The 17,687-nt window shown below is 46.2% G+C and overlaps 2 long non-coding RNA genes across 2 annotated transcripts; both read left to right on the forward strand.

Moving 5' to 3' along the window:
- The first annotated feature begins 1,119 nt into the window (after positions 1-1,119).
- LOC142660291 (uncharacterized) lies at positions 1,120-3,115 on the forward strand. The gene is made up of 2 exons (XR_012850448.1): positions 1,120-1,486; positions 2,717-3,115. It is a non-coding gene; the product is annotated as an uncharacterized LOC142660291 (long non-coding RNA).
- Positions 3,116-7,432: 4,317 nt separating this feature from the next.
- On the forward strand, positions 7,433-17,484 carry LOC142660292 (uncharacterized). Its single transcript, XR_012850449.1, has 3 exons — positions 7,433-7,688; positions 16,843-16,962; positions 17,147-17,484. It is a non-coding gene; the product is annotated as an uncharacterized LOC142660292 (long non-coding RNA).
- Positions 17,485-17,687: the final 203 nt, after the last annotated feature.

Genomic DNA, 17,687 nt, shown 5'->3' on the forward strand with positions numbered 1-17,687 from the left:
TACGGAAAGATGTCTGTGGCTAATAGAACTGGGCGGATCCGCAATTACAGAGTTTTTTTACAATCGTATGCATGCAGCCTAATAGTTGGGGCCTCCCACTGAAAAGCAACCCTGCCACACATTCTGTGGTATGCTCACCATGGTACTTATCTGTACATGATACACAGCTTCTCAGAAGCTGAGTCAGTGTCGCCAAACCCAGGTGTCAGCTGTATGTTACAGCTGACAACCTGCTGTAATGGTGGGGACCGAAGTTAGCTCTGATCCCTGCCATTAACCCCTTAAATGCAGCGGTCAAAAGTGATCGCTTCAATTAAGGTGTTTTCAGCTCATTGCCACCCCGGCAATTTCGTTGCCGGGTGGCAATGAGCTGCAAACACCTTAAATGGTGGCTGCAATGGCAACCGAAGGCCTAATAATGGCCTCCCGGTCTGCCTAGTACAGAAGCCTTTCAGGCCCCTAAAAGGCTTCTGTAGCTGACGACAAGATGGCGCCGGCTCAGGAGCTAAGTCGGCGTCATCAGAGGTGGTTGTCAGCTGTATGTCCGGCAGGGACCTGAGCTAGCTAAATTGCCACCTGGTCGCCCCATTATTTCGGGGAGAGGGAATCTGTGTGACAATATCGGTAAGTATATTGATGCTATACTCAAACCCTTGGTAGAAACGCTACCCTCGTATTTAAGGGATTCCTCTAACCTTCTCCAAAAGTTGGAGGGTGTCCACTTGGAAACAGACGTGCTGCTCGTTACCTGTGATGTCGAATCATTGTATACCAATATTTGACACCAGGATGGCTTGCGAGCAGTAGCATACTTCCTGAGGGTGACCAATATGGACTCCCCTACTTCCCAATTCATTCTAGGTCTTTTGGAGTTTGTGCTTACCCACAACTTCTTCACCTTTTAAATGTTTTTTTTTACCTACAGCTCCAGGGTATGGCAATGGGAGCAGCGTGCACACCCTCATATGACAATCTATTGTTGGGGCTGTGGGAGAGAGACCTATTTTTGTCTGATTTGATGCCATCAATGAGCAAGGTTGTCCTTTGGACCAGGTTCTTTGATGACATTTTTTTGATTTGGCAGGGCACTAAGGATGAACTTTCTTTGTTTATGACAGAATGGAACACTAATCATTCCAACATTAGGCTGACATGGAAGACCGATAACATGATGATTGGTTTCTTGGATGCACTTATTAAAAAAGACAAAGATGTATATCTACAGATGTCCATAGGAAGGAGACGGCAGTAAATACTTAATTACATGCATCATCTTCGAATCCGAAGCACATGATTAGGTCCGTTCCTATGGGCCAATTTCTGAGGATGAAAAGACTGTTCATTTGAGGTTGATTTTGAAACAAGGATTTTTGGATAGAGGACACAGCAAAAGATGTATTGGTAGAGCATATGATAGAGCGTGTCGGAGCACGAGGACACAATTACTTCAACCTACAACCAAGGGGTCTTCTAATACATGCATCAGGTATGTAACAACGTATCATGAGAGACATGATGAAATGACACAATGTTTAGCTAAATATTGGCCTATTCTGCAAACCGATCCTGTTCTGTCTAAAATATTGACCCCAGACCTTCTGTTGCCTTTAGACAGGCGACAAATCTACATGGTACATTGGTTCAAAATTATCACAATCCTCCAATCTTTGGAGCAAGTAGACCAAGATGGGGCTGTCGCCCATGTGGACGATGTATAGTTTGCCCCAATATCGACACAAGTGAAGTCTTCTGCGACTCGGCTAGGTCAGTAACATACAAGGCCCATCACTTGCAACACTAAAGGGGTCATTTATTACGCACAATTCCCCTGCTCGAAGATCTATGTTGGGCTCACAACAAGAGAGCTAAAAGTGCGAATAAGGGAACACGTCAATGGAATAGAGGCAGCTAGGGGGACTGAACAGGGAATGGTGGAGCATCTTTAAACCCTACCGAGACATTTCCTTCTTCACCATAGATGCGACTCCAAGTCCTTACGAGTGAAATGTATCGATCATGCGGAAATGCATCTAAGAGGTGGATCCCTTATGAAGAGATTATTACAAATAGAGGCCCGTTGGATATGGAAATTAAAAACTGTCCAACCATTGGGATAAAATGAGAGCTTGAGCTTCGCAGCATTCCTGTAAGGCCCCATGCACACGAACGTGTTTTTGCGTCCGCAATTCCCCCGAAAATCCACGGGAGAATTGCGGACCCATTCATTTCTATGGGCCCATACGCACTATCCGTGTTTTCACGGGTCCCCGCATGTCCGCAAATCCGTGCCGCACAAACTCAGGACATGTCTTATTACGGCCCGCAAATTCGATGCGGACATGCCCATAGAAGTCAATGGGCCCGTGGAAAAGGCGGGTACACCTCCGTGTGTCAACCGCAATTTGCGGATTTGCGGAAGTGTTGCTAGGCGACGACCGGGAATGTGTTCTGTCGTCATCCTGTTTTACCTAGGATTTTTTTTTTATCCGCATTTTGCGGATTACATACGGATGAACTGCGGATTACATACGGATGAACTGCGGAGGAAATTTCACGGAACACGGTCCTGGAATTTGCGGACCAGAAAAACACTACGGTCATGTGCATGAGGCCTAAGTAGTGTAAAGGTCTCCCTTGTTCTGTGTTTTTATGGTGTCCAGTTTTTTATGCATTGGGCATTTTTATTGTGAATTTTCATTTTTTATTTGTATTTCAGAGTAATATTCTACGATTTCTAGAGTCTACTGAGATGTGTTTCATATGTCCATCCAGTCGGTTGGAATGCCCATTTAAATATGTTGGAGATACGAATCGGTGTCTGCCGCCGTCTGCCATTGGATTGCCCTCCTCCTTCTTACCTTCCCTTATATACACATATATATGATGCATATGATACAGATCTATGTATCAATGCCAGTTATGTTTGTTTTCACATAGTCATTATTTATATACTAACATATGACATTTGGTAGCCGTTTTACATATATTCCTGTATTCATTTCATGCACTTGGTTTGTTTTAGTATTGTTGCACTATGGATCTTTTTGGTGACTCTTCTATCAGAGGTATATGTATGCTTAAGGCATATAAATAAATATCTTTGGTTTTATACGCACATATTTGTTGTATTCACGTATATAAAATATAAAAGTTCCTATTTATTTAGGTATTTTTTTATTAGCATTAGGGCTTCTTCAGACAAACGGGATATACGTGCGTGCAACGCGCGTGCTTTTCACGCGCGTCACACGGACCTACATTAGTCTATGGGGCCGTGCAGACAGTCGCGTGATTTTTACACAGCGTGAGTCCGCTGCAAAAAACTCACAACATGTCCGTTCTTTGTGCGTATTTCGCGCATCACGCACCCATTGAAATCAATGGGTGCGTGAAAATCACGCGCACCACACGGAAGCACTTCCGTGGGAGGTGCGTGATTCGCGCAACAGCTGTAAAACTATGAATGAAAACAGAAAAGCACCACGTGCTTTTCTGTTTACAAACATCCAAACGGAGTATCATAATGATGGCTGCGCGAAAATCACGCAGTTGCGCATCATACGGGGCTGACACACGGAGCTGTTAAGTACTTTTTGCGCACGCAAAACGCACACGCTCGTATGAATCCGGCCTTAAAACATTTTTTATTTTTTCCCGAGGTTAGCATGTTTGCTTTGCACGTGCCATGTCCCTGGTTCAAGGCCTGATTTAATTTCCAACAATTTTTTTTCTACTCATACCCTCACACATTATGGACTTCTTCCTTTTAAGTATTAGGCTGGGTTCACACACACTATTTACGGACGTAATTTGTGAGTTTTAGCCCCGAATTACGTCCGAAAATGCGGCTCAAAAGCGTAAAAAAGACGCCCGCGTCAAAGAAGTGCCTGTCACTTCTTGAGACGTAATAGGAACCGTTTTCCCTTGACTCCATGGAAAAACAGCTCCAATTACGTCCGTATTGGACGCAGCGAAAAGCGCCTGCACTTGCCTTTACGTCTGAAATTGCGGAGCTGTTTTCTTCTGAAAACAGCTCCGTGATTTCAGACGTAACGGAGGCTGCCGTGTGAACATACCCTTACAGTTCAAGTCATATAAGCCTAATTTACCTTATGGCCTAGTACCATTATTTGGAATGGAGTGGTTAACACTCCTCACAGCTTAAGAGCTTATTTAGACGAACGTGTAATACGTCCGTGCATCGCTTGTGATTTTCACGCACCTCGCACGGACCTATGTTAGTCTATGGGGCCGTGCAGACTGTCCGTGAGATTCACTCACGACATGTCCGATATTTGTGCGTTGTTCGCGCATCACGCACCCATTGAAGACAATGGGTGCGTGAAAATCACGCGCAGCACACGGCGTTTTAGCCCCGAATTACGTCCAAAAATGCGGCTCAAAAGCGTCGGCAAACATCTGCCCATTCATTTGAATGGGTCTTACGATGTTCTGTGCCGACGGTCATATTTTTACGCGCCGCTGTCAAAAGGCGGTGCGTAAAAAAGACGCCCGCGTCAAAGAAGTGCCTGTCACTTCAGACGTAAATGGAGCCGTTTTCCATGGACTCCATGGAAAACCACCTCCAATTACGTCCGTAATGGACGCAGCAAAAGACACCTGCACATGCCATTACGGCTGAAATTACGGTGCTGTTTTCTCCTGAAAACAGCACCGTAATTTCAGCCGTAACGGACGCTGCCGTGTGAACATACCCTTAGGGTATACAGTTGTATCGATCCTGGGCTATTAAATAAAGATTCAATGAGATATTATTTTGGGCAGATGCAGAGTTAACTGTCGGGTCATTGACCACTATACGGTTGCTCCCCCTGCTGGAGAGACTGGCACAATTCCCTTGTTTGTTTATCCAGGAGGTGAAGTTGACGCGTGCGCACTCACCTGCAGCCTCCGTTGCCATGGATGCTTCTGACGCATGACGTTTTGTGTCATTGTCTGACGTCATCGGTATCGGCCGGATGTCGCGTCTCATACTGGCTATCTGCTCATTACATCCTTCAGCTGTTACTTGATAAGCCAACTGCTCCTGATTGGTCTATGGACCTTTAAATGTCTCTGGCACCACCCCCAGACGAAGGCCTGGAGCCGAAAAGTTTTTCTCCAAACATCTACTCATTGATTGCCATGGGAAAAACAGCGTTCTGTTCCGATGGGCCGTTTTTTTACGCGGCCGTTTTGAAAAACGGCCACGTAAAAAACGGCCGCGAAAAGAAGTGCAGGTCACTTCTTAGGACGTTTTTGGAGCCGTTTTTGATTGACTATTAAAAACAGCTACAAAAACGACTGTGAAAAACGCGAGTGGCTTAAAAAACGTCTGAAAATCAGGAGCTGTTTTCCCTTGAAAACAGCTCCGTATTTTCAGACGTTTTTGAGTTTGCGTGTGAATATACCCTTATTATATAACTATATATGACATTCACTCATTGTTATAGTTTATTAAAAAATGCTATTTAAATGTCATCTAAATCTCACCTAACAATTACAAGTTAGATGTAGGCGTATGCATGGTGATTGAGATGACATCATCTCTCTCTGTGCTTGTGTACATATTTAATTAAAGGCATAAACTCTATTTTTGTACCCATGTTGTGAAGGTTTTTGTACCTTCGTGCATTAATGACTGCTGCTATTTGGTGTCTATTACCTCACTGTGGTTAGTCATCTCTGAATTTTATATTGAGATATGTGTTTTTAAGTTTTTGGATTTACTAAAAATTTATACTTTTACAAATATTTGAGTGTTATAGACTATTTTCGTTGTAACTACTACCAAGCAAAATCCATGCTCCAAAAGCCAAATGGCGCTCCCTTCATTCTGAGCCCTACAGTGTGCCGAAGCAGCTGTTTACTTCCACATATATGGCATCGCCATAACCGGGAGAACCTGATTATCAATCTTTGGAGTGTGTGTCTCCAGTGGCACAAGCTGGGCACCACATATTTGTCACTAGGGAAAAATGTAAATTTTTACTTTGCACCATCCACAGCGCATTGATTTATGGAAAAGACCTGTGGGGTGAAAATGTTCCTTACACCCCTTAAAAAAATGCCTTGAGGGGTGTAGTTTCCAAAATGGGGTCATTTCTCAGGGGTTTTATTATTTCACATCAGAGCCTGTGCAATTGTGAACCAATACTTTATAAATTGCCAAATTAGGCCTCAATTTTGAATGGTGCTCTTTCACTCCTGAGCCTGGTCGAATGTCCAGGCAAAAGATTAGGGCCACATGTAGGGGGTTTTCTAAAACTGGGAAAAACAGCATAGAGAGCCGTCTTGTTATGGTGGCACAAAATGGGCATACCTATGGAAAAATTCAAATTTTCACTTTGCAACATCGAGTGCACACTAATTTTTGGAAAACACCTGCAGAGATAACATGCTCACTACACCCCTTGGTGAATAACTTGAGGGGTGTAATTTCCCAAATGGAGTCACTTTTGGGTAGTTTCCACTGTTTTGGTCCCACATGGGGTTTTGCAAAAGCGACATGGCGTCAAGAAACCCATCCAGCAAAATCTATGCTCCAAAAGCCAAATAGCGCACCTTGTCTTTTAAGCCCTGCCATATGCCCAAATATCAGTTTATGACCACATATGGGGTATTTCCATACTCCAGAGAAGTTGCTTTATAAACGTTGGGGTTCTTTTTTCCTTTATTTGTTGAGAAAATGAAATATTTTTAGCTAAAGCTCCGTCTTATTGAAGAAAAATGATTTTTTTTTTACTCTCACTGCCCAATTCTAATAAAATCTATGGACTCAAAATGCTCACTACACCCCTAGATTAATTACTCAAGGGGTCTAGTATCCCAAATGGAGTCACTTTTGCATAGTTTCCACTGTTTTGGTGCCACAGGTGGTTTCTAAAAGAGACATGGGGCCACGAAACCAATCCAGCAAAATCTGTGCGACGTAAGCCAAATGACGCTCCTTCTCTTCTGAGCCCTTGCCATATGCCCAAACAACAGTTTATGAAAACATATGGGGTATTTCTGTACTCCTGAGAAGTTGCTTTACAAATGTTGGGGGACTCTCTTTATTCCTTAAAGGGAATGTGTTGCGAGTTTTTTTTTTTTGTTTTTTTTTAAATTGAACAGTTAGTGTAAAAATGATTAAACATTGTTCTAATTTTTTACTTTTTTTCACTAGTCAGGAAATATTATAAATTAGATTCTAATTTATAATACTTCCCAGTGCTGGTCACTAGATGGAGCAATTCCCAAAATTGCAGCATTGCATGTGGTAAAGCAACCACATAGCTTTTATGCTGCAAATTTTGTGAAAACTCACTCGCTCTAGTGAGCTCACAGAATCCCCCCTCCCTTATCCTGGCAAGTGCCAGGAGAGGGAGGGGTTTGAATGTATTCAAACCTCCTTACACTGTGTGCCGCCATTTTCAAAGCGACTACACAGTGGAAGGAGGTTGTACTGCGAGCATACCTGCGAGGAGACGCTTTGAGGAGGACGAGGGGGACCAGCGAGGCGGACCAGGACCAGCGAGGAGACACTTTGAGGACGAGGAGGACCAGCGAGGCGGACGAGGAAGGACGAGGAGGACCAGCGAGGCGACCGAGGAGGACCAACGAGGCAGACGAGGAGGACCAGCGAGGCGGACGAGGAGGACCAGCTAGGAGGACCAGCGAGGCGGACGAGGAGTACCAGCGAGGCGGTAAGTAACGATGACATAGGCTGTGTGGCAGCATATACAGTGTGGCATCATACCAGGGAGGCCTGTGGCATCATACCAGGGAGGCCTGTGGCATCATACCAGGGAGGCCTGTGGCATCATACCAGGGAGGCCTGTGGCATCATACCAGGGAGGCCTGTGGCATCATACCAGGGAGGCCTGTGGCAGCATATACATTGTGGCAGCATATACAGGTTGGCAGCATACCAACGGAGGCTGTGGCAGCATATACAGTGTGGCAGCAAATACAGTGTGGCATCATATCAACGGAGGCTATGTGGCAGCATATACGTTGTGGCAGCATATACGTTGTGGCAGCATATACAGTGTGGCAGCATATACAGTGTGGCAGCATATACAGTGTGGCATCATATCAACGGAGGCTATGTGGCAGCATATACAGTGTGGCAGCATATACAGTGTGGCAGCATATACGGTATGGCATCATACCAACGGAGGCTATGTGGCAGCATATACAGTGTGGCAGCATATACGGTGTGGCAGCATATACGGTGTGGCAGCATATAGAGTGTGGCAGCATATAGAGTGTGGCAGCATATACAGTGTGGCATAATACCAACAGAGGCTATGTGGCAGCATATACAGGGATACAGTGTGGCATCATACCAACGGAGGCTATGTGGCAGCATATACGGTGTGGCAGCATATACAGTGTGGCATCATACCAACGGAGGCTATGTGGCAGCATATACCGTGTGGCAGCATATACGGTGTGGCAGCATATACAGTGTGGCATCATACCAACGGAGGCTATATGGCAGTATATACAGTGTGGCAGCATATACAGTGTGGCATCATACCAACGGAGGCTATATGGCAGCATATACGGTGTGGCATCATATACAGTGTGGCATCATATACAGTGTGGCATCATACCAACGGAGGCTATATGGCAGCATATACGGTGTGGCAGCATATACGGTGTGGCAGCATATACGGTGTGGCATCATACCAACGGAGGCTATGTGGCAGCATATACGGTGTGGCAGCATATACGGTGTGACATCATATACAGTGTGGCATCATACCAACGGAGGCTATATGGCAGCATATACGGTGTGTCAGCATATACGGTGTGGCAGCATATACAGTGTGGCAGCATATACAGTGTGGCATAATACCAACGGAGGCTATGTGGCAGCATATACAGGGATATAGTGTGGCATCATACCAACAGAGTCTATGTGGCAGCATATACAGTGTGGCAGCATATACAGTGTGGCAGCATATACAGTGTGGCATCATACCAACGGAGGCTATATGGCAGCATATACGGTGTGGCATCATATACAGTGTGGCATCATACCAACGGAGGCTATATGGCTGCATATATATGGTGTGGCAGCATATACGGTGTGGCAGCATATACAGTATGGCAGCATATACAGTGTGGCATCATACCAACGGAGGCTATGTGGAAGCATATACGGTGTGGCAGCATATATGGTGTGGCAGCATATATGGTGTGGCAGCATATACAGTGTGGCATCATACCAACGGAGGCTATATGGCAGCATATACAGTGTGGCATCATACAACGGAGGCTATATGGCAGCATATACGGTGTGGCATCATATACAGTGTGGCATCATACCAACGGAGGCTATATGGCAGCATATACGGTGTGGCAGCATATACGGTGTGGCATCATACCAACGGAGGCTATGTGGCAGCATATACGGTGTGGCAGCATATACGGTGTGACATCATATACAGTGTGGCATCATACCAACGGAGGCTATATGGCAGTATATACATATACGGTGTGTCAGCATATACGGTGTGGCAGCATATACAGCGTGGCAGCATATACAGTGTGGCATAATACCAACGGAGGCTATGTGGCAGCATATACAGGGATATAGTGTGGCATCATACCAACGGAGTCTATGTGGCAGCATATACAGTGTGGCAGCATATACAGTGTGGCAGCATATACAGTGTGGCAGCATATACAGTGTGGCATCATACCAACGAAGGCTATATGGCAGCATATACGGTGTGGCATCATATACAGTGTGGCATCATACCAACGGAGGCTATATGGCTGCATATATACGGTGTGGCAGCATATACGGTGTGGCAGCATATACATTGTGGCATCATACAAACGGAGGCGCTGTGGCAGCATATACAGTGTGGCAGCATATACGGTGTGGCAGCATATACAGTGTGGCAGCATATACAGTGTGGCAGCATACCAACGGAGGCTATGTGGCAGCATATACGGTGTGGCAGCATATACGGTGTGGCATCATACCAACGGAGGCTATATGGCAGCATATACAAGGATACAGTGTGGCATCATACCAACGGAGGCTATGTGGCAGCATATACAGTGTGGCAGCAAATACGGTGTGGCATCATACCAACGGAGGCCTGAGGCATCATACCAGGGAGGCCTGTGGCATCATACCAGGGAGGCCTGTGGCAGCATATACGGTGTGGCAGCATATACAGTGTGGCAGCATATACAGTGTGGCAGCATATACAGTGTGGCAGCATATACAGTGTGGCATCATACCAACAGAGGCTATATGGCAGCATATAGAGTGTGGCAGCATATAGAGTGTGGCAGCATATAGAGTTTGGCAGCATATACGGTGTGGCAGCATATACAGTGTGGCATAATACCAACGGAGGCTATGTGGCAGCATATACAGGGATACAGTGTGGCATCATACCAACGGAGGCTATGTGGCAGCATATACGGTGTGGCAGCATATACAGTGTGGCAGCATATACAGTGTGGCAGCATATACAGTGTGGCATCATATCAACGGAGGCTATGTGGCAGCATATACAGTGTGGCAGCATATACAGTGTGGCAGCATATACGGTGTGGCATCATACCAACGGAGGCTATGTGGCAGCATATACAGTGTGGCAGCATATACGGTGTGGCAGCATATACGGTGTGGCAGCATATAGAGTTTGGCAGCATATACAGTGTGGCATAATACCAACGGAGGCTATGTGACAGCATATACAGGGATACAGTGTGGCATCATACCAACGGAGGCTATGTGGCAGCATATACGGTGTGGCAGCATATACGGTGTGACATCATATACAGTGTGGCATCATACCAACGGAGGCTATATGGCAGTATATACATATACGGTGTGTCAGCATATACGGTGTGGCAGCATATACAGCGTGGCAGCATATACAGTGTGGCATAATACCAACGGAGGCTATGTGGCAGCATATACAGGGATATAGTGTGGCATCATACCAACGGAGTCTATGTGGCAGCATATACAGTGTGGCAGCATATACAGTGTGGCAGCATATACAGTGTGGCAGCATATACAGTGTGGCATCATACCAACGAAGGCTATATGGCAGCATATACGGTGTGGCATCATATACAGTGTGGCATCATACCAACGGAGGCTATATGGCTGCATATATACGGTGTGGCAGCATATACGGTGTGGCAGCATATACATTGTGGCATCATACAAACGGAGGCTATGTGGCAGCATATACGCTGTGGCAGCATATACAGTGTGGCAGCATATACGGTGTGGCAGCATATACAGTGTGGCAGCATACCAACGGAGGCTATGTGGCAGCATATACGGTGTGGCAGCATATACGGTGTGGCATCATACCAACGGAGGCTATATGGCAGCATATACAAGGATACAGTGTGGCATCATACCAACGGAGGCTATGTGGCAGCATATACAGTGTGGCAGCAAATACGGTGTGGCATCATACCAACGGAGGCCTGAGGCATCATACCAGGGAGGCCTGTGGCATCATACCAGGGAGGCCTGTGGCAGCATATACGGTGTGGCAGCATATACAGTGTGGCAGCATATACAGTGTGGCAGCATATACAGTGTGGCATCATACCAACAGAGGCTATATGGCAGCATATAGAGTGTGGCAGCATATAGAGTGTGGCAGCATATAGAGTTTGGCAGCATATAGAGTTTGGCAGCATATACGGTGTGGCAGCATATACAGTGTGGCATAATACCAACGGAGGCTATGTGGCAGCATATACAGGGATACAGTGTGGCATCATACCAACGGAGGCTATGTGGCAGCATATACGGTGTGGCAGCATATACAGTGTGGCAGCATATACAGTGTGGCAGCATATACAGTGTGGCATCATATCAACGGAGGCTATGTGGCAGCATATACAGTGTGGCAGCATATACAGTGTGGCAGCATATACGGTGTGGCATCATACCAACGGAGGCTATGTGGCAGCATATACAGTGTGGCAGCATATACGGTGTGGCAGCATATACGGTGTGGCAGCATATAGAGTTTGGCAGCATATACAGTGTGGCATAATACCAACGGAGGCTATGTGACAGCATATACAGGGATACAGTGTGGCATCATACCAACGGAGGCTATGTGGCAGCATATACGGTGTGGCAGCATATACGGTGTGACATCATATACAGTGTGGCATCATACCAACGGAGGCTATATGGCAGTATATACATATACGGTGTGTCAGCATATACGGTGTGGCAGCATATACAGCGTGGCAGCATATACAGTGTGGCATAATACCAACGGAGGCTATGTGGCAGCATATACAGGGATATAGTGTGGCATCATACCAACGGAGTCTATGTGGCAGCATATACAGTGTGGCAGCATATACAGTGTGGCAGCATATACAGTGTGGCAGCATATACAGTGTGGCATCATACCAACGAAGGCTATATGGCAGCATATACGGTGTGGCATCATATACAGTGTGGCATCATACCAACGGAGGCTATATGGCTGCATATATACGGTGTGGCAGCATATACGGTGTGGCAGCATATACATTGTGGCATCATACAAACGGAGGCTATGTGGCAGCATATACGCTGTGGCAGCATATACAGTGTGGCAGCATATACAGTGTGGCAGCATATACGGTGTGGCAGCATATACAGTGTGGCAGCATACCAACGGAGGCTATGTGGCAGCATATACGGTGTGGCAGCATATACGGTGTGGCATCATACCAACGGAGGCTATATGGCAGCATATACAAGGATACAGTGTGGCATCATACCAACGGAGGCTATGTGGCAGCATATACAGTGTGGCAGCAAATACGGTGTGGCATCATACCAACGGAGGCCTGAGGCATCATACCAGGGAGGCCTGTGGCATCATACCAGGGAGGCCTGTGGCAGCATATACGGTGTGGCAGCATATACAGTGTGGCAGCATATACAGTGTGGCAGCATATACAGTGTGGCATCATACCAACAGAGGCTATATGGCAGCATATAGAGTGTGGCAGCATATAGAGTGTGGCAGCATATAGAGTTTGGCAGCATATACGGTGTGGCAGCATATACAGTGTGGCATAATACCAACGGAGGCTATGTGGCAGCATATACAGGGATACAGTGTGGCATCATACCAACGGAGGCTATGTGGCAGCATATACGGTGTGGCAGCATATACAGTGTGGCAGCATATACAGTGTGGCAGCATATACAGTGTGGCATCATATCAACGGAGGCTATGTGGCAGCATATACAGTGTGGCAGCATATACAGTGTGGCAGCATATACGGTGTGGCATCATACCAACGGAGTCTATGTGGCAGCATATACAGTGTGGCAGCATATACAGTGTGGCAGCATATACAGTGTGGCATCATACCAACGAAGGCTATATGGCAGCATATACGGTGTGGCATCATATACAGTGTGGCATCATACCAACGGAGGCTATATGGCTGCATATATACGGTGTGGCAGCATATACGGTGTGGCAGCATATACATTGTGGCATCATACAAACGGAGGCTATGTGGCAGCATATACGCTGTGGCAGCATATACAGTGTGGCAGCATATACGGTGTGGCAGCATATACAGTGTGGCAGCATACCAACGGAGGCTATGTGGCAGCATATACGGTGTGGCAGCATATACGGTGTGGCATCATACCAACGGAGGCTATATGGCAGCATATACAAGGATACAGTGTGGCATCATACCAACGGAGGCTATGTGGCAGCATATACAGTGTGGCAGCAAATACGGTGTGGCATCATACCAACGGAGGCCTGAGGCATCATACCAGGGAGGCCTGTGGCATCATACCAGGGAGGCCTGTGGCAGCATATACGGTGTGGCAGCATATACAGTGTGGCAGCATATACAGTGTGGCAGCATATACAGTGTGGCAGCATATACAGTGTGGCATCATACCAACAGAGGCTATATGGCAGCATATAGAGTGTGGCAGCATATAGAGTGTGGCAGCATATAGAGTTTGGCAGCATATACGGTGTGGCAGCATATACAGTGTGGCATAATACCAACGGAGGCTATGTGGCAGCATATACAGGGATACAGTGTGGCATCATACCAACGGAGGCTATGTGGCAGCATATACGGTGTGGCAGCATATACAGTGTGGCAGCATATACAGTGTGGCAGCATATACAGTGTGGCATCATATCAACGGAGGCTATGTGGCAGCATATACAGTGTGGCAGCATATACAGTGTGGCAGCATATACGGTGTGGCATCATACCAACGGAGGCTATGTGGCAGCATATACAGTGTGGCAGCATATACGGTGTGGCAGCATATACGGTGTGGCAGCATATAGAGTTTGGCAGCATATACAGTGTGGCATAATACCAACGGAGGCTATGTGACAGCATATACAGGGATACAGTGTGGCATCATACCAACGGAGGCTATGTGGCAGCATATACGGTGTGGCAGCATATACGGTGTGACATCATATACAGTGTGGCATCATACCAACGGAGGCTATATGGCAGTATATACATATACGGTGTGTCAGCATATACGGTGTGGCAGCATATACAGCGTGGCAGCATATACAGTGTGGCATAATACCAACGGAGGCTATGTGGCAGCATATACAGGGATATAGTGTGGCATCATACCAACGGAGTCTATGTGGCAGCATATACAGTGTGGCAGCATATACAGTGTGGCAGCATATACAGTGTGGCAGCATATACAGTGTGGCATCATACCAACGAAGGCTATATGGCAGCATATACGGTGTGGCATCATATACAGTGTGGCATCATACCAACGGAGGCTATATGGCTGCATATATACGGTGTGGCAGCATATACGGTGTGGCAGCATATACATTGTGGCATCATACAAACGGAGGCTATGTGGCAGCATATACGCTGTGGCAGCATATACAGTGTGGCAGCATATACAGTGTGGCAGCATATACGGTGTGGCAGCATATACAGTGTGGCAGCATACCAACGGAGGCTATGTGGCAGCATATACGGTGTGGCAGCATATACGGTGTGGCATCATACCAACGGAGGCTATATGGCAGCATATACAAGGATACAGTGTGGCATCATACCAACGGAGGCTATGTGGCAGCATATACAGTGTGGCAGCAAATACGGTGTGGCATCATACCAACGGAGGCCTGAGGCATCATACCAGGGAGGCCTGTGGCATCATACCAGGGAGGCCTGTGGCAGCATATACGGTGTGGCAGCATATACAGTGTGGCAGCATATACAGTGTGGCAGCATATACAGTGTGGCATCATACCAACAGAGGCTATATGGCAGCATATAGAGTGTGGCAGCATATAGAGTGTGGCAGCATATAGAGTTTGGCAGCATATACGGTGTGGCAGCATATACAGTGTGGCATAATACCAACGGAGGCTATGTGGCAGCATATACAGGGATACAGTGTGGCATCATACCAACGGAGGCTATGTGGCAGCATATACGGTGTGGCAGCATATACAGTGTGGCAGCATATACAGTGTGGCAGCATATACAGTGTGGCATCATATCAACGGAGGCTATGTGGCAGCATATACAGTGTGGCAGCATATACAGTGTGGCAGCATATATACGGTGTGGCATCATACCAACGGAGGCTATGTGGCAGCATATACAGTGTGGCAGCATATACGGTGTGGCAGCATATACGGTGTGGCAGCATATAGAGTTTGGCAGCATATACAGTGTGGCATAATACCAACGGAGGCTATGTGACAGCATATACAGGGATACAGTGTGGCATCATACCAACGGAGGCTATGTGGCAGCATATACGGTGTGGCAGCATATACAGTGTGGCAGCATATACAGTGTAGCAGCATATACAGTGTGGCATCATATCAACGGAGGCTATGTGGCAGCATATACAGTGTGTCAGCATATACAGTGTGGCAGCATATACGGTGTGGCATCATACCAACGGAGGCTATGTGGCAGCATATACAGTGTGGCAGCATATACGGTGTGGCAGCATATACGGTGTGGCAGCATATAGAGTGTGGCAGCATATACAGTGTGGCATAATACCAACGGAGGCTATGTGGCAGCATATACAGGGATACAGTGTGGCATCATACCAACGGAGGCTATGTGGCAGCATATACGGTGTGGCAGCATATAGAGTGTGGCAGCATATACAGTGTGGCATCATACCAACGGAGGCTATGTGGCAGCATATACGGTGTGGCAGCATATACGGTTTGGCAGCATATACAGTGTGGCATCATACCAACGGAGGCTATATGGCAGCATATACAGTGTGGCAGCATATACAGTGTGGCATCATACCAACGGAGGCTATATGGCAGCATCCCTTTGAGGAGAGGGAGCGCGCCAGTCAAAAGAAGACCTTGAGGAGTGCGTTCGGGGAGCGTAGATACTTTCAACAGGGGCGGCAGCAAGGGGACTCCCATAATTTTCCTACAGTAAATTTGGACGGAGGCTTTTTACGAGGGTTAGTGCAAAGTATGATTCTGCTGGTTTTTTTTGTGGTGGGAGGGGTGTTTATTAGAGGCTGCTGGTTATGTGTGTGTGCATGAGATATCCAAGATAACTGTCTGCATGTTTGGTGCGGGGTAGTCTATATTTGCGGTTGTATGTGTGATGGAGACAGTTGGGATTACCAGTGTTGTGTTTGGTGTGAGGTATCTGTGTGAGGGGCTTGTTCAGGGTGTGGGTGGGTTTGTGATTATCGTTGGCGTGTTTGTTGTGCGGTACTTTGCTGAGAAAAACGGGCGTGTTACAATTCTCCAAATCTTACTTTATTTTGCAAATTATGGAAATTTATATATATTTTTGGAATTATTTTAGGAGGAGGGCAAGCAACGCGATCAGATCCAGACGACAGCGGCGGCAGCAGCAAGCAGAGCGGATTACCACGGCGGAGACGAACAGGCCATTTTGAGCAGCAGAAGCGAGGAATTACAGAAAGTAAGTAAGACCGAACCAAGGGAGTTCAGATAAACATACATGACACACAAGTTCACAAGATGAGCCAAACTATGCAGAGTGACGAGACAGGGATGTCATTCTTCCAAAGCGACCATGTTGCGCATAGTTCACCGGTTGAAGGTGATCAAACCATTGATAAATTTTTTATTTTATTCTTCTCTAGGAAATATAACTTTGACATGCCGCATGATTGGCAGAAACGTTCTGTAATACAATTTGAAGGTCCGGTCGGATGATGAGACAAAGCAAGGTGTTTTCACCTGCTGCTAAAGGTCCGGTCGGATGATGAGACAAAGCAAGGTGTTTTCACCTGCTGATGAAGGTCCAGTTGGATGATGAGACGAAGCAAGGTGTTTTCACCTGCTGATAACTTTTTTGTGATTGCCGTTGACGTCTGTGTGTTTTCAATGTAAATGTCTTTTACTGTTTCGTCTTCCATTTTGTACTTTTATGTGTTTGTCCCTATCCGTCAATGTTGCCTTTTTACCTGATCTATTTATTTGTGACTATGGAACAAAATATTTTTTTGTTCTGCATGTAAATCTTATATTTGTGTTTATGATGAAAGACTTTTTCTGTGTTACTTTGGAAGCCATTTATGGCTTCATCAATAAAAAAAATATGGTTTATAAATGTTATTCTCTTTCATTCCCTGTCTCAATTACAGAAAAATAACAATTAATTTGGGGTTAGTCGCACAAAAC

The sequence above is a fragment of the Rhinoderma darwinii genome, chromosome 9 (genome assembly GCF_050947455.1).
Source record: "Rhinoderma darwinii isolate aRhiDar2 chromosome 9, aRhiDar2.hap1, whole genome shotgun sequence".
Lineage (NCBI taxonomy): Eukaryota > Metazoa > Chordata > Amphibia > Anura > Rhinodermatidae > Rhinoderma > Rhinoderma darwinii.